The sequence below is a fragment of the Micromys minutus genome (genome assembly GCF_963924665.1).
Source record: "Micromys minutus genome assembly, chromosome: 32".
Lineage (NCBI taxonomy): Eukaryota > Metazoa > Chordata > Mammalia > Rodentia > Muridae > Micromys > Micromys minutus.
In genome coordinates, this window is record NC_137967.1 from 22,902,113 (window position 1) to 22,917,008 (window position 14,896).

The following is a 14,896-nucleotide window of genomic DNA, read 5'->3' on the forward strand; positions in this document are numbered from 1 at the left end:
TGCATCACCCTGTTCCCATTCCAGTGAGCAGATCACTATTGTTCTCCACAGTGATCCTGCTGAGAGATACAGCACATATTCTCCTCTCTGGAACTTCCTCCTATGGAACCATATCTATCTGAATCCCCCAACTCAGAAGGAAAACTCCATCCGGGACCTGTTGCCACTGTTCACTATCATTCTTCTAACTAGTGTGCTTTGTGTGGACACAATGAGAGAGTATTTGCCTAGCCATACAAAGGCTTCCTGTGCTAGGCGGATGAGATATTCAGAGCACAGTATTTGCTCAGAATAGAACTGAGGGGTTGGGGAAAAGAATGTGAAAGGAATGACTAGAAGGGGAGCACTGGGAGGTATGCAAAAGCAATAAGTAAAATAAAAACAAACCAACAAATTACATTAATGTAAAGATAGAGAATGGTATCCACTCACAAAAATGAAATAGTACAAGGAATTCATTTTAAATTAATTTGTTGTTGTTATTTCAATGTATGGTCTCTCCACGTGTACCTGGCTGTTTTGGAACTCACTCTGTAGACAAGGCTTCTCTCCAAATTAGAAGAACTGTTTTTTGTGCAGAGGGGTACAAGAATTAGAAACTGAAGAAAGGGAGCATTAAGAAGGTTGAATGCCAGTGCATATACTGAGATGGGGAACATGGATGAAATATTTGGAGGCTGAGCCAAGATGGTATCAGTTTACAGTTTCCAGCCAAAATCAGCATTTAGAAGTTGCTAAAACAGTAAAGATAAACTGATGGGTGTGGACACTCACACCTTAAATCTCTGCTCTGGAGAAGGAGGCAAATTCCATCTGGTCTCTGGGAGATTGCAGACTATCTGAATCTATAGAATCACCTCAAGGTCACACCTTAAGAAGGTGTGGCTGAGGAGTTGTAATTGACCTCTCTACAGAGAAAGCAGAGTGTTACAAGGAAGAGATTAAGGAAGGAGGTTTCAGAATGGGTGGGGAGGGAGGGAACAATAATCCAAAGATATTTAAGTCCAAGTCCTGGGATCAAAATCCACAAACACCAGCCTGCAGTCTGACAGAATGCAACAACCTACTGATATTCCTGGTGAGTTGTCCTGGGGAAGCTGTATGAATAGTGTAGTTGGTATGGGGAAGATTATGTATTATTTGGGGAAAAGTTGAGAGAGAATGAGCCTGCTTGAAGCAGCTGTATGACAGTTCCATATTGAGGTCCTTCCCAGCCACAGTCTTTCTGGGCTGAGGTTTCTGTAATGACACAGGTGTTGTTTGTGGGGTTATTTTGTATACAAAAATTATGAATTTAAAGGATGCTGCACTGCTAAGCTTTTATGTTATAGATATTGCTGATGAAATTAATCATGATTTCAAATCAATATTTCCATCTTTGTCATGCTTACCGAATGTCATATGTAGCTTGATCCTGGGCTTATATTTATACCTGTCCATTTTGATAAAACTTGCTTTTAACAATATCAGCATATTAGTGGACAAAATACATTATATGAAGATAAAATGACAACAAAGTAGATATTGATTTAACAGTCTTGTAGCCAAGGACAGGTAATATTCTGCAGAAAGCCTTAACAACCTAAGAGTGTAGCATGTTGATTTTCAGAATTCATATTCCATGACAGGTAAGGAAGACAATCTTATCAAAATTCACTAAGATAAGCACAATCATGCTTATAAAATATAATAAAATCAATATTACTTTGAGGGGGCTAACTGGCAGAACAAAAAACTAGGCTTCACATAGTAATCAGAGAATAGGCCAGGACAGTAAAGAAAGCTCAGATGATCCACTTTTGGGGAGGCTAGAATAAAGAAGTATGCCTCAGGCAAGAATATGTTTTTTGGTACTAGAGAGGAAAGTTGGCCCAGATACCTTGTTCATCTTTTAAACCCTTAAAAATCTAGATCACTGGAATTTGTTTACTGTCCTGCTTTTTCCTCGATATTTGTGTAATTGTCTTGAAAGTTCATTTAACATGTAATTAACATTACTTAAAAGTCATAAAAATTACATATAAGCAACCTAGAAAAAAATACCTCAGCCTCACAACTGTCTGGTTTCATGCTATCAGTATTTTTTTTTTTAAATGGCCATTCTAAACACAAGGTGAATAGTAGAAATAACAGGCAGATAGAAGCAATACCAGACAAGTTGCCAGGTCTTAGACTGAGATTCTGTATTTGTAATCCTGCCTCCTGTGAAGATATCCCTGAATCTTCTGCATAGTGGTTGGTGTTTAATTGATTGGAAAGCAGGAAGGTGAGCTAATGAGGTCTGTTGGATCTCTTTGACCATTTTATTTCTACTCCTAGGTTTTCCAATGCAGAATGTTCCCCCAACACCTCTATCTACATATTGGATCTCTGAACCTGAGTTGTCAACATATCTCCCAGAGCCTCAAGAAACTCTGGTGTTTCCTTGGCACCAAATACCCCAGAGTTCTCTATCAACTGACTGTCTTCAAATGCCACAAGGGGCCCTGATGCATGATTACCTTCCAATGCCACAAACTCAATTTCATGAATGTATACAAATGCCACCAATGTCCCCAATGATCCCAGGCTTTCAGGGGCAGCACTATGACTTTACTCCACACGTGGCACCTCAGGTCCATCCCAGGCCACAAGTTCGGCCAGTAGCTTCTACCAGAGAGCGGAGAAAGCGTACCAGGTTTATTCATGAACAAACAAGCAAGCTGAAAGATTTCTTCTTTAATATGTCCAAGTATCCTTCATTGAAGCAGCGTGAGGAGCTGGCAGAAAGCATTTCTGTGACGGAAAATCAGATTCGGGTCTGTCCCCTCACTTGTCCTTTTCCTATCTAAGTCACTATAGTCACTTCCCTGATAGCCTCATGGACCAGCACCCATCACTTGTGACCAATTTGTTTTTTATTGTTAGGTGCCGAGTAATAGGTTCCTAGATGAATTGACTTGGTTCTGAGTTTCCTAGCAATGTCTTATGGTAAAACTGTGCATGCTCTTGGTATTCTCAGATACCCCTGAACAAACTAGAGCCATACTGGTGCTTCATTAAGCTTCCCTTTGTCTAAAGATTGGGATTTTCTTTGAATCCTATGATCTTGAAAGTCAGAAATTCCCATTCACTGCATAAGTTTTTTTCCTGCCCATATTATGTTCTTCCTCTTGTAGAATTTTCAAGTCATTGTATTATATCAATTGAAGTCCAAATATAGAGAAATAAAGAATTTCACTTTCCACACAGCAGATTCACATCCAGGACCAAGACCAGTGTGTGGAGTTCTGTTTCACTAATATCTCTATTACTTGTTTATTTCTCCAGTTATGGTTTAAGAATGAGAGGGCCAGATTAAAAAAGATCAAAGAGAATCCTGAAGAATGTCTAAAGCAACCTGAAAATCAACTTGAAGGAGACCAAGCTGACTGCGTTAGCACAGGAGGTCATGTATCCATTAATGATGGGGCCAGCAGTGATCCTGTGTCCTAACCTGGCAGGTACTGACTCCATTCTTCAACCCAGATACTCTAGCATCTTCCCATTTCTTCCCTAGATTCATTAAGGCCTGTGGAAAATTCTGGGTGTGATTCTGTCTGCCATACACAGACTACAACAAATGCCTCCTTTTCTTCAAAAAAATCGATGTACTCAATTCCATATGTAGCAGTTAAAGACACTAGAGAATAAACTGCCGAGAAAAGACTCAGCTATAGCCAGAGCTTAAGGTTCCTACAATCTCATAAGGCCACCAGCAACTCAAAATCCCTCAAAACTGAAGCTTTCAAGATGCACATAGAACCAAATATATGTATACCAATAATAGTACCACATTCAAAGCGTCTAGATGTTACATCAAACAAGAATCACTGTATATACGAAATCTATTTTGTCAGAACTTTGCATAACCTTGCTTATTGGAAGTTATTTCTGAGAATCCTTTTTCCCTGTTTAAGTTGTTTATTGTATGTTTTACTTTGGCAAATATTTTAAATAAAGATGTGTCCACTTAAATTCCATTCTTTTTTATATAATAATTACGTACAGATTGAACTAGTCATTTTCTCCTTTTTGACTATCTGTTGCTTGTGCTTTGATTTGTATTTACAGTTTTTATTGAGCCTTAGGTAAAGAAATTGTGTTGAAGTTATATTATATTTTGGCTGGATGCCAAATAATCACTTGTCCTGCCTTGACATTATTGTGGTATTTTCTATTGTTCACCCTTTGATGAAAACATTTGAGAAGTGACAGCTTCATTTTGTGGGTAGAAGGAATAGAATCCATTTGGGAATGTAATGGTTTAAGACAGGCAGCTGTACGTTCTCTGAAATTTAATGAACTGACCAGCAGTGAGTAACTTGGTAGGCTTACAATATCAGGCATCAATTCTTTTTCTTTTTCTTAGGCAATGAATTCAATGAGATGGCTGTTTGTAATTCCTCAGATTTGTGAGTCATTATTTTACCCTCAGATTATATTGCTGTGACTGAATTCTGTTACAATATTTCTGGGTAGTCCTAAACAAAAGTCTTCTCAACCCAGGTAGGAATAGATCACCTAGATTCAAGTATTACCAATGAACAACTTGATGGACACTAAGTTCTATTGGTGTAAAACGTAAGAATATTTGTGAGAAGTTACTTACAAGCAGTAGAATCACTCAAAACTCAAAAATTATATATGCAACCAAAGCCTGTGGCAGAAAGAATGACTGCTCATTGAAGCAGAAAGGGTATCTAAGGCAGTTTGTGACTGGCTATAGAGTGCTTTCCTGGTTGATCAGGTGATTTGAACCTAGTCCAATTAGCAAGGATGAGAATGTCTGAACAGTCTTAGTTTATATAACTTTTAAATTTAGAAGACCTAGTGAATCTGCTCTGGTCATTGACTTGTGGATCTATTGAGATACTTACTTCCTAAACTCAAAAAACTTAGTATAGAGTCTTGGAGCTTCCATTCCTTAAAACATCCTTTATCATCCACCTTCCCTTATCTTCTTCCTTATTTTCTTGTTTGGTTTTTGTTCATTGTTTGTTTGAGGAGGCATAGAAGAACATGTCACTATATGACTTTGAATAATGTGGAAGAAAAAATACAAACCAAGTTTGCCTAAAACACAAAAATATGTCTTGGGTGCTGGGGCTAAAGGATTAGCCCACCTTTTCTGTTGCTTCCTTTATTAATGCTATCTTCTCTTTTGCATCCTTTGTCTTGAGCTAGTCTCCACAATGGAAAGAAGCAGTTCTTAATAAGATCTGATCATTTGTGGGTTCAAAAGGCTTCACAGGTAAGGATAAATAGTAAGTGCTTTTCTGCCTTGGCAGCTGGCATAGTGATTTTTAAAGGTTTGTGAGAAACGGTTCCTCTTTGAACCCCAGTAGACCAGTTGGCCTTGAACTCCTACATCTGCCTTTCCCAAGCTGGGAATAGAGGTGTGTGACAACACTATTGAAAACTATGAGAGCCAGTTCTCAAGGAGGTGGCTACCAGACAACATGTGGTCTCAAGTTATTTAATCCCAATATTCAGGAAGAAAACATGGATCTTTATGTTCTATGCCAGACTGCTCTACATAGATATATTCAGATCACTGAGAACTACATAGGCAGGACCTGTTTCATTTGCTCTATGATCATATGTGTTCTCTTTACATCCTGATCGCCACTGTCCTAAAACTGCTCTCCTCCCATACCCACACCAACTACTAGAAGGGAGAGCTCCCGCCACCCTCATAAAAACCAGTTCCAGAACATCAAGTCACTGAAGAACCAGGACATCTTGACTTAATTGGTCAAGTCACCTCAGTTATACCGACAGGCAAGCAAAAATGGAGGAACAAAGAGCCCCCAGTTCAGGTGTTTGGGAACTCACATAAAGCTTCATAACTGCTACACATGTGGGGAAGATGAGCTTGGTTGAACCCATGCATGCTTTTTAGCTGTTGTCTGAGTAAGAGCATGCTTTAATATAATATAACTAAACAATATCAATCTTTAAGCATCATCATCATGTTTTCATATGTCTCTACAATCTTTTCCTCTGTATCCCTTTCATTTTCTTGGTCTTTTCCTCTGAATAGGCCTCTTCATTTTTGACTTACATTCAACCCTCTCTATTCATTTGTAATACTTTCCTTTTATTATGATCAATTTTGGATATGATTTTTATTGATTTATTTTATGTGGCTGAAGACTGAACCCTTTGTATTATGTACTTGGTACCAGTGTTTCATCACTGTACTATGGATAGCCTTATTAATGTAATTTTTCCCTTATTTTTGACGGTAATATAATCATATCGTTTATCCTATATCTTTTTTTCATTAAATCCTTTAAACCCAGCCATTTATGCCTCTCTGCTTTCATCAAAACTCATAGCTATTTCATTAGTGACATTACACACACAAAATTACACAACACACAAATATTTTTAAATATAGACTGTTCTTATTTATACTGATTCTTGTATGTATATTTGTAAGGCTGATTATTTTTAGTGTTGAAAAATACCATTTGATGTTGCTAAGTCTATTTCGCTCATAAGTTTTCAGAAACTTTAATAATATATATTCAATTTAATTTATGTAGACTGGACATTTTGAACATGGAGAATTTGGTGATCATTTTGGGAACGCTGTTTCCTCTTGTGTACTTTATGTTATCACTTAATTGATGTCGACCACAAAGTCACACCATGTGGCAGACTTCACATGAAAGCTTTTTTGAGAGCGGCAATATACAGGTGTTTCTTTTTTAAGATGGAGAGTGATGAAGAGGAGGGGCTCTGCTTTCTTATGAAAGGAACGAGAGCAAGAGCACGAGGAAGATAATGTACTCCTGACAACAGTGAAAATATGTCACATCTTGGCTGGTAGTGATGACTTATCTTACTCTCACTAGGTCCCTGGGGCAATCCTGTGGAGATGCCTGATTGCTAACACTCTGCTTGACACTCACACACAGCCTCCTTTTCTTCCCTGCTCTGCCTCTTGCCTCCTTATGGATATTTAGTTATTTAGTTTACCTCCACATAGCGGGTTCTTTAGAATACTTATTCCACTTATCACCTACTACAATCTTGTTAGATCAGGATGTCTTACTGGAAGCAGAACAAATTTAGATCAGCTGTGAATGAGTTGGTGGCTATATTGGGCTATGTCATAATGCCTTTAAAATCAGTTTGTGAGTCAAAGTGGTGCCTCTGCCAGTTAAACCATTCACTGCTTGTCCAGAGGGATTGTATACAATTGCCAGCACCTCTGTTGCAGATCATATCTATCTCTGAATCTAGTTCTGGGGGAACTGATGATGTGGCCACATAAGTTCATTTTCAATCACAATACTCAATCACATAAAATGTAAAAAAAAAAGAAAGAAAATTGAGAATTACATAAATCTGTTCATACTTGTAAGGAAGCACATGTATGGAAGTCAGAGGGTTTTGGTAGTGGGTTTTATCTTCCACCTTTGTCCATCCTGGTTATAGAACTCATTATATCAGACTTATACACCATCACAGTGATCCACTGAGATGAATTTCCTATCCATAGGTTGTGGTTTTAGAAAGGGTTTAATTTTTTTTAATTATCACATTAAGATAGCATCTCACTGTATTGTCTTGGCAGTTCTGGAATTCATTATGTAAAATAGGAAGTTCCAGGATCACCTAGGGTCTCACTTAACTCAAGTTTGCCTGGAATAGTAGACTGTTCTGTTTCCCACTCCAGAATACTGGAAGAACAGAGGTGAATCACTCCACCTGGCCTCCTACTGTTTATTACTCAAGCCTTAGTGAGAGTTTACAAACACCTATGTTGCTGACCCTCCTTATATTGGATCCTGCTTTGAGGTGAAGGACTGTAAGTAAGAAGAATATTTCTGGCTATCTCAAATATCAAGAAGAGTTAGGAGATCTGCATTTTCCTTGGGTGGTGAGGTATGTGATTTTATATGCTAATGGATGAGCACCAAAACCTAGGTCTCTGGAAGAGCTTAAGGCTGGTGACTTGGTGTCTCCAGCCTCACAAGGGCATGGAGACTGGTTTGAATGTAGAGTTCACAGATGTTTTGCATACATAGAGATGGTCCTCCATTCCTTCACTTTTTCTCTCCAATTTTTTTCTTTTGATTTCTTTCTTTTTTTTCTCTTGTTTCTTTGGAGCTGATTGTTGTGATGCAGTTAGTGCTTTTGGTGGTGGTGTATTTTTGAGACACGGTTTCTGTTTAACAACCCTTGAAATCTGGTACTGACTTTGTAAATAGCATTGGCTTCAAACTCACAGAGGTCCAGCTGCATTTGTTTTCTTGTCTAGCCATTGTACTCTTGGCATTGGAAACTGGCTTCTCAAACCATCAATGGTCAGGTGCTATTCCATTGCCTAGATCCAGTGTTGTATGATACAAAGGAGTCTTATCTCAGGAATGGGACTCACAGAACACAACAAGATAATAGAACACTGTAATTACAAGAGGTTTACTTCTAATTTCATATGTATAGGGTTGCTCATCCTCCCAGGGAAAGTCAAGTCTTACTAAAAAAGCACATTTCTTTGATTCTTTACACCTGGCAGATTTAAGCTAAAGGGTTGATAGCTTGCTCTCATTGATGTATTTTAGAACAAAGTTCAGACATTGCCTAGCCCTGGACAAGGGGCTGTTTTGGCTCAGTGAGTCATTTTCTCATCTAGCCCTGCAGTTGGCCTTGGGAAACGGGTGCCTTGGAAAGTGCTCAAGTGGGTAGGAACTGGGTGGTCAAGAAGGATAATGTTGACACCTGGTGGTTTATTTCTGAATTTATCACTGAGAGGGATAGAGGGTCTTTTTCTCTAAAGCAGGCATTTTTGTTTTGTCTAAACTCAGCTTAGACAGCATAGCCTGAACTGTCCTGTAAACTTTGCTTTTAAATTTTCAGAAGCTTGAGTATACATTTTCAAAAACTTGAGGTGTTAAGGCTGCTGATGGCTCGATTTTGGACTTTTCTATGAAACCTGTGGCTTTCACCAAGTAAAATCTGTTTTTGTTTACTTTCTCAAAAAATGGTGTTTTGTAAATTCTCATAGCCCCTAATATCTTTGTTTTCTATATCAGAGGCAGGGTAGAATATATTATATAGTGAAAGAAAGAGATAACCTAAGGACATGTTGATCTGTAGGACATAACAGGCCCTGACCAATTTCTGAAATTCAGATGTTCTAGGCTCATGACTCTTAGTCTGCAATGCTAACTCTTTTTACTGCATTCAAGTCCTGCTAACATAGAAAGTATCTGGAAGTATCAGAGGGTAAGAAGAGTGATATGGTGTCAGGATACAGGGCAGTGCAGTGTATGCACAGATGTTGGGGACTTGGAACATACTTGAGTTGAGAACATGACTGAAGCAGCAGCCAGAATTCTGATAGGGTCATAGGCTGCATCTGCTCATTTTTGCTGGGACTCTGGCTCATATTAGGTCTTTTTCAATTGCAGCATCTGCATATTTAGAATTAACCAGCCAGTAAGACACCCTGAGTAATATATCCAATGTGTAATCTGTCCACCCACAGGCCTGATAAAGACTAGAAAAGGTGGTTCCATAGCTGAGTCGATACATTACAGATCAATGAATTTGGGTGGTGGGTGTTATTCTATATACACCGACACACAGAATTTCCACAGACATGATTAGTGATATGGACATGGCCTCTAAATCAAAAGGGCTAAGCATGGAGTTCCTGGCTATTGAAGCTGATGTGAACTTTTCTACAGAATAGCCCAGGCATCCATTACTCAAACACCCCCTGCTTTACTCTCATGGGACCATGAGCATTGAAGGATTAAGGCTCGAAGGGCAATGCTCAATTCTATGTAAACAATCATTCACCCACAAATACACTATGTTTAAACCAACTATGTGAAGGGATTCATCAGCTTTGTTGGGAATCAGTAAAGCCTGAGGTACATGATCCCACAATTCCCAACTATTCACCCCACCCCCACCCAGAATGAACAAAGCTGGTGCCTCTACATAAGAGGAAATAAATAGACTATTGTAGACTAGATTATTTCCTAGTGTAGATTCTTCCCTATCAAAACATGGCCTTAAAGCATGCCCTTCACAGTTCTAGCCCACCTTACATGTTTCTCCTCTGAAAGTTGGAACTTGCACTGTTTATCTTTTGTTATTTAGAAAAGACTTATTTTGGGGTGTTGTGGGGGACTGAGGTGCATTTGGGGTAGATGATAAACAAAGTTTCAGACAGATTCATTTTCTCTAAATGCTAATACAGAGGAATCTGATTTAAATTCTGGTATTCTTGTTAGTAAATGTGCATGCATATCAGGCAGCTCATATCTGACTGTAACTGTAGTTGCAGGAAGATTTTCAGTCTCTGCTCATTGAGTGCATCTACATTCAAATGTGTGTACTCAAGCACACACACAGAGGGGTGGGGAAAGAGAGAGTGAGAGAGAGAAAGGAGAGAGAGTGGGTGAGGAGAGAATGTCTGTCAGAAAAAGAGTGTTGATGGTACACATTTAAATCCCAGAATTAGGGAGACAGATGCATTCAGATATCTATGAGTTCAAGGAAAACCTGGTCTACTACTAGAGTTCTAGGACAGCCAAGGCTACTCAACCATACTGACTGATAAACAAAGCAAAATAAAAAAGATATCGGAGCTAATAAAATAACTCTTAAAAACGCTCTAGCCACTGAACCTAAATATATGAGATTTAGCCCTCAAGGCAGACATGTAAAAGCAGAGAAACTGGTCCTGTAAATGGACTTCTGATCTCCCCTTGCATATTATGGTCTCTGAACACCTGAACACACAAACACATTTAAATTAATTAATTCACATCGCAAATGCATTTCTTCTTCCACGACCCTCTTTCAAAGGACCCCAAACTCCATCTTCCCTCACAAAACCCTCTTAGATGCTGCCCCTTCCCAGTTATCTCCAAACCTGGCACATCAACTCTCTGCCAATTTAGGTGTATCCTTTCCCACTAACCATACATGGAACCCATGAAGACAGGAATGCCTGTCTGCTACATATGTGTCTCATTCCAACCACTGTATATTCTTTGGTTGGATGATCAGACTCAGAGTGCTCCCAGTGGTTCAGAATTATGAATACTGTTGCTCTTCCCGGGAGTTACCCAATTATTTCAGGATCTTTGGTCCTTCTCTCAACTCAACCAAAAGTGTCCCCGACTTTGTTTACTCTGTGGCTGTTGATATTTACATCTGTTTCACTCTGTATATTCTTTGTTTGTTTGTCTGTTTGTCTGGTTAGTTTTCTTTGAATTTTGATATATTTTTCCCACTGTTGTCCAAGCCAACCTAAAAGAAGCTGTGTAGACAAGGCAAAGTGTACAAGGCCTTAAAGTGTAAAGAGTACAAGGACTGAAGTTGTGCACCAGTATATCTGGCTAAAATTTTATAAACCACTAAATTTCTTCACTAAACAGAGCTGGATATTGGAGTGCTCCATAAAAATTCTAAAGCTCGGGATCAAATTCATTGTATTCCACAATATAAGAAAAGTGAATCTCATTTTGTGATCACTGGACATCAGAGTTGTTTTCAGGATTCCCCAGAGCCTAAAAACCATATTATTTATGTATCCCCCTTTAAAGACTTAAAGTATCTAACTGTTACTATAATTTTCATTTTCTTTTAAATAAGTATACAATTAATTGTGATCCTGCATTCCATTTCCAACTCCTTCCAGATTTTAAAAAGTTTTAGTTAGCTTACTCGCAATTCAATACTGAATATAATGTTTTATTTTTTTATTTTTTATTAGATTCTCTCAGTATTTACATTTGAAATATTATTCCCTTTGGCCATCCAGTTCCCATCCCACATTTCCCTGTGCTTGTCTTCAAGATGGTTCAGTAATTCCCACTCACCCCCTCCACCTCAGTGCCTTTGGCATTCCCCAAAATTGGGATACTATGCCCTCCCTTGACAAAAATGCCTCCTCTCACATTGATGACAGACATTGCTGCTTCCTGCTGCATAAACAACTGGAGCCATGGGCCTCTCAATGCATGCTCAGTATTTGGTGTTCTACTCTATGTGAAGGATTTGGTTGTTGTACACCGTTGTTCTTCCCATGAGGCTGCCACTCCTCTTATCTCCTCAATGGTGAAAGAAAGGAGTAAGAAACCTAAAACACACACCCAACAAGGTCACTGAGATCAAGAGAGAAGCAAACAGTTGCTGAGTAGACCAATCCCAGCTAGGCCTCCAACACTGAACATCTCCCTCACAATGTCCATCCTAGACACTCATAATAATGGCAAGGAGCATAGGAAGCCCTCACTACTCTCTTGTATATCATCAATTAGGTTGCACTGCACCCACCTTATTAAAAAATTAAAATAAAGGTAAAAAATGAGAGAAAGAAGAATGGAAAGAAGGAATTAAGGAATAAAGGAAAAAATGAAAAAAGGAAAGAAGGAAAATAGAGAGACAAAGAAGGAAAGAAAAAAGAAAGAAAGAAAAGAAAAGAAAGAATAGAAAGAAAGAAAGAAAGAAAGAAAGAAAGAAAGAAAGAAAGAAAAAAAAAACACCATAGCTTCATTTAGGACATTTTAATTAAATTTCATTGTGAACTAGAATGGTGTTGTAAAATAATGTTTTTAAGGGGCTCTGAGACTTTTCCAAAACACCCATTTTTGAGAAAGTAAACAAAGACAGAATTTACTGGCTGGCACTGTGCCCACATCCCTGGACCATTTGACAGGACTACTTGTGAGATGGAGACAGAGAGAGAGAGAGAGAGAGAGAGAGAGAGAGAGAGAGAGAGAGAGAGAGAGAGAGAGAGAGAGAAAGAGAAAGAGAGAATTTGGAGGTTGCAAAGTATATCATGACTGAGTGGGCATCTACTACAAGTGATACAGAGGTTGATGTGTTCAGTGTTATAGACTGAAAGGATGCTGTTGGCACTCTACAAAGACTTGATTTACATTTTTAGGTAAACGAGTTCGGAGCATTAGAAGGGATTATGGACAAAGGCAAGATGGAATGTGTGAAGAAAGCAATGGCCACTACCACGTGGATGATCCCAACTGCTCAGTATGCCCTGCCCTCTCTCCCGAGCTACACGCCCACATTTCCACCTGCCTTCTTGACATCTCCCCCTTGATGCCCCACCGTCTTTTTATAGAAGATTGGGGTGCCCTTAAGGCTGAAGAAGCAGTCCAAAGAAGACTGGCTTCAGTTTTGTAACAAGTGCTGTCAATAAGGCAGTGGAGAGGAGTGTTTTTCTGGAGGAAACTACTGCAGCCTGAACTGGTCTCACCATGCCAAAGACGAAGATCAGAAGAAAGAATGAGATGGATGAGACGTCAATGACGAGGAGGATCCTAAGTGTAGTTGGAAGAAAAAAACAAAATTATCTCTGAAGCCTGACTCCAGGGAGGTTAAGAAGAGAGAGATGACAAAATGGAGAACAAACAATATGGAAGGATCCTGAGGGGTTCTCAGAGAACCATGAGGAAAAGTCGTGGGAACTCAGCTGTCTTAAAGCAGGGTATACCTCCTATGCGGAAGAAAGCCTGGTGCTGGACATTCTACCTGGAGGAAGAGAGAGCGGTGACTGTGCGTACTAAGCTGTTCAAAGAGTACCAGTTCTTCCCCTACAACAAAAATGGATTCAAAGTTGGCATTAAGCTGGAAGGCATGAACCCTGAGCACCAGGCTATGTACTGTGTCTTCACTGTGGCTGAGGTTTGTGGATTAGGATAAAGCTTCACTTTGACAAATATTCTCATTGCTATGTCTTCTGGGTAAATGCAGATGCTCTGGACATTCACCCAGTTGCTGGTGTGAGAAGACTGGCCATAAGCTGCCCTTTGAAAGGGTACAATGAAGAAGAATTTAATTGGCAGTCCTACCTCAAGACATGAAAGCTCAGGCTGCACACAAGCCATTACTTAAAAATCAGAACATAACAGAGATTCCATCAGGCTTTCGAGTTGGAATGAAACTTGAGGTACAGACAAAAAGAGCCCTTCTATCATCTGAATTGCTAAAGTACCAGCAATGGTGGACAATCGGTTCCTGGTACACTTTGACAACTGGGATGAGGGCTATGATTATTGGTGTAAATCAAACTGTCCACACATTTAACCAGTCGGTTGCTGTACAGAATACAGAAGAACACTGATTACTTTACTAGGCTATTCACACCTGAACCAATTTTCCTGGGACAAATATTCAGAAGAAACCAATTCTTTTCCTGCTCCTGCAAGAGCTTTCAAAGTGAAACTCCACGTGGATTTCAGAAAAAGATGAAGCTTGAAGTCCTGGACAAATGAAATCCACTGTTCATCAGAGTAGCAACTGTCGAGAAACGGATGATCACAGGATAAAAGTTCCCTTTGGTGGCTGAAGCTGATGCTATTAAAAAAGAGCCCCTCCAGTGTAGGGTCTCTATGAGAGTCCCGGACAACAGAGATCAGAGAAGCAACAGCAAGAGGCAGTTTATTTAACACAGGAACTGTGGACACACCAGTCTTTCTGGGAGAACTGGACATGCCTGGCACTCAAGAAGAGCATTTCATTTATAGGGGCTGGGAAGCAGAAAGCATGCTTACAGAAACAGATGCATGGTTAAAGGGTCTTGATTGGTTAATTCAATCATGCTAGGGTTTAGAGTGAGGACATTGGTGTTCGTCATAATGGGTGTCTGAGAAATCAGATATAGCCCTGGGCCAGAACTCTGGATAGTCCCAGATACTTCTTGTGCTTTTTAAGTTACCCTTTTTGGTCCATCAGGCTAACTTCAGATATCCTCTTTGGCAGAATATTGAGGCCCCACCTGATTATCTCACTTAGCCTTCTGTAATGGCTGGATTACAGCAGCCAAGTTTTTCTGTATGGCTGCTGGGGGTCTTTCATTTCCTCCCTTTTCTTTTAT

The 14,896-nt window shown here is 39.4% G+C and overlaps 1 pseudogene across 1 annotated transcript; it reads left to right on the forward strand.

Annotated features, from left to right (window-relative positions):
* Window positions 1-12,841: 12,841 nt before the first annotated feature.
* On the forward strand, window positions 12,842-14,368 carry LOC308413667 (lethal(3)malignant brain tumor-like protein 3; annotated as a pseudogene). Its single transcript has 2 exons — window positions 12,842-13,066; window positions 13,142-14,368. The product of its transcript is annotated as a lethal(3)malignant brain tumor-like protein 3 (transcript).
* Window positions 14,369-14,896: the final 528 nt, after the last annotated feature.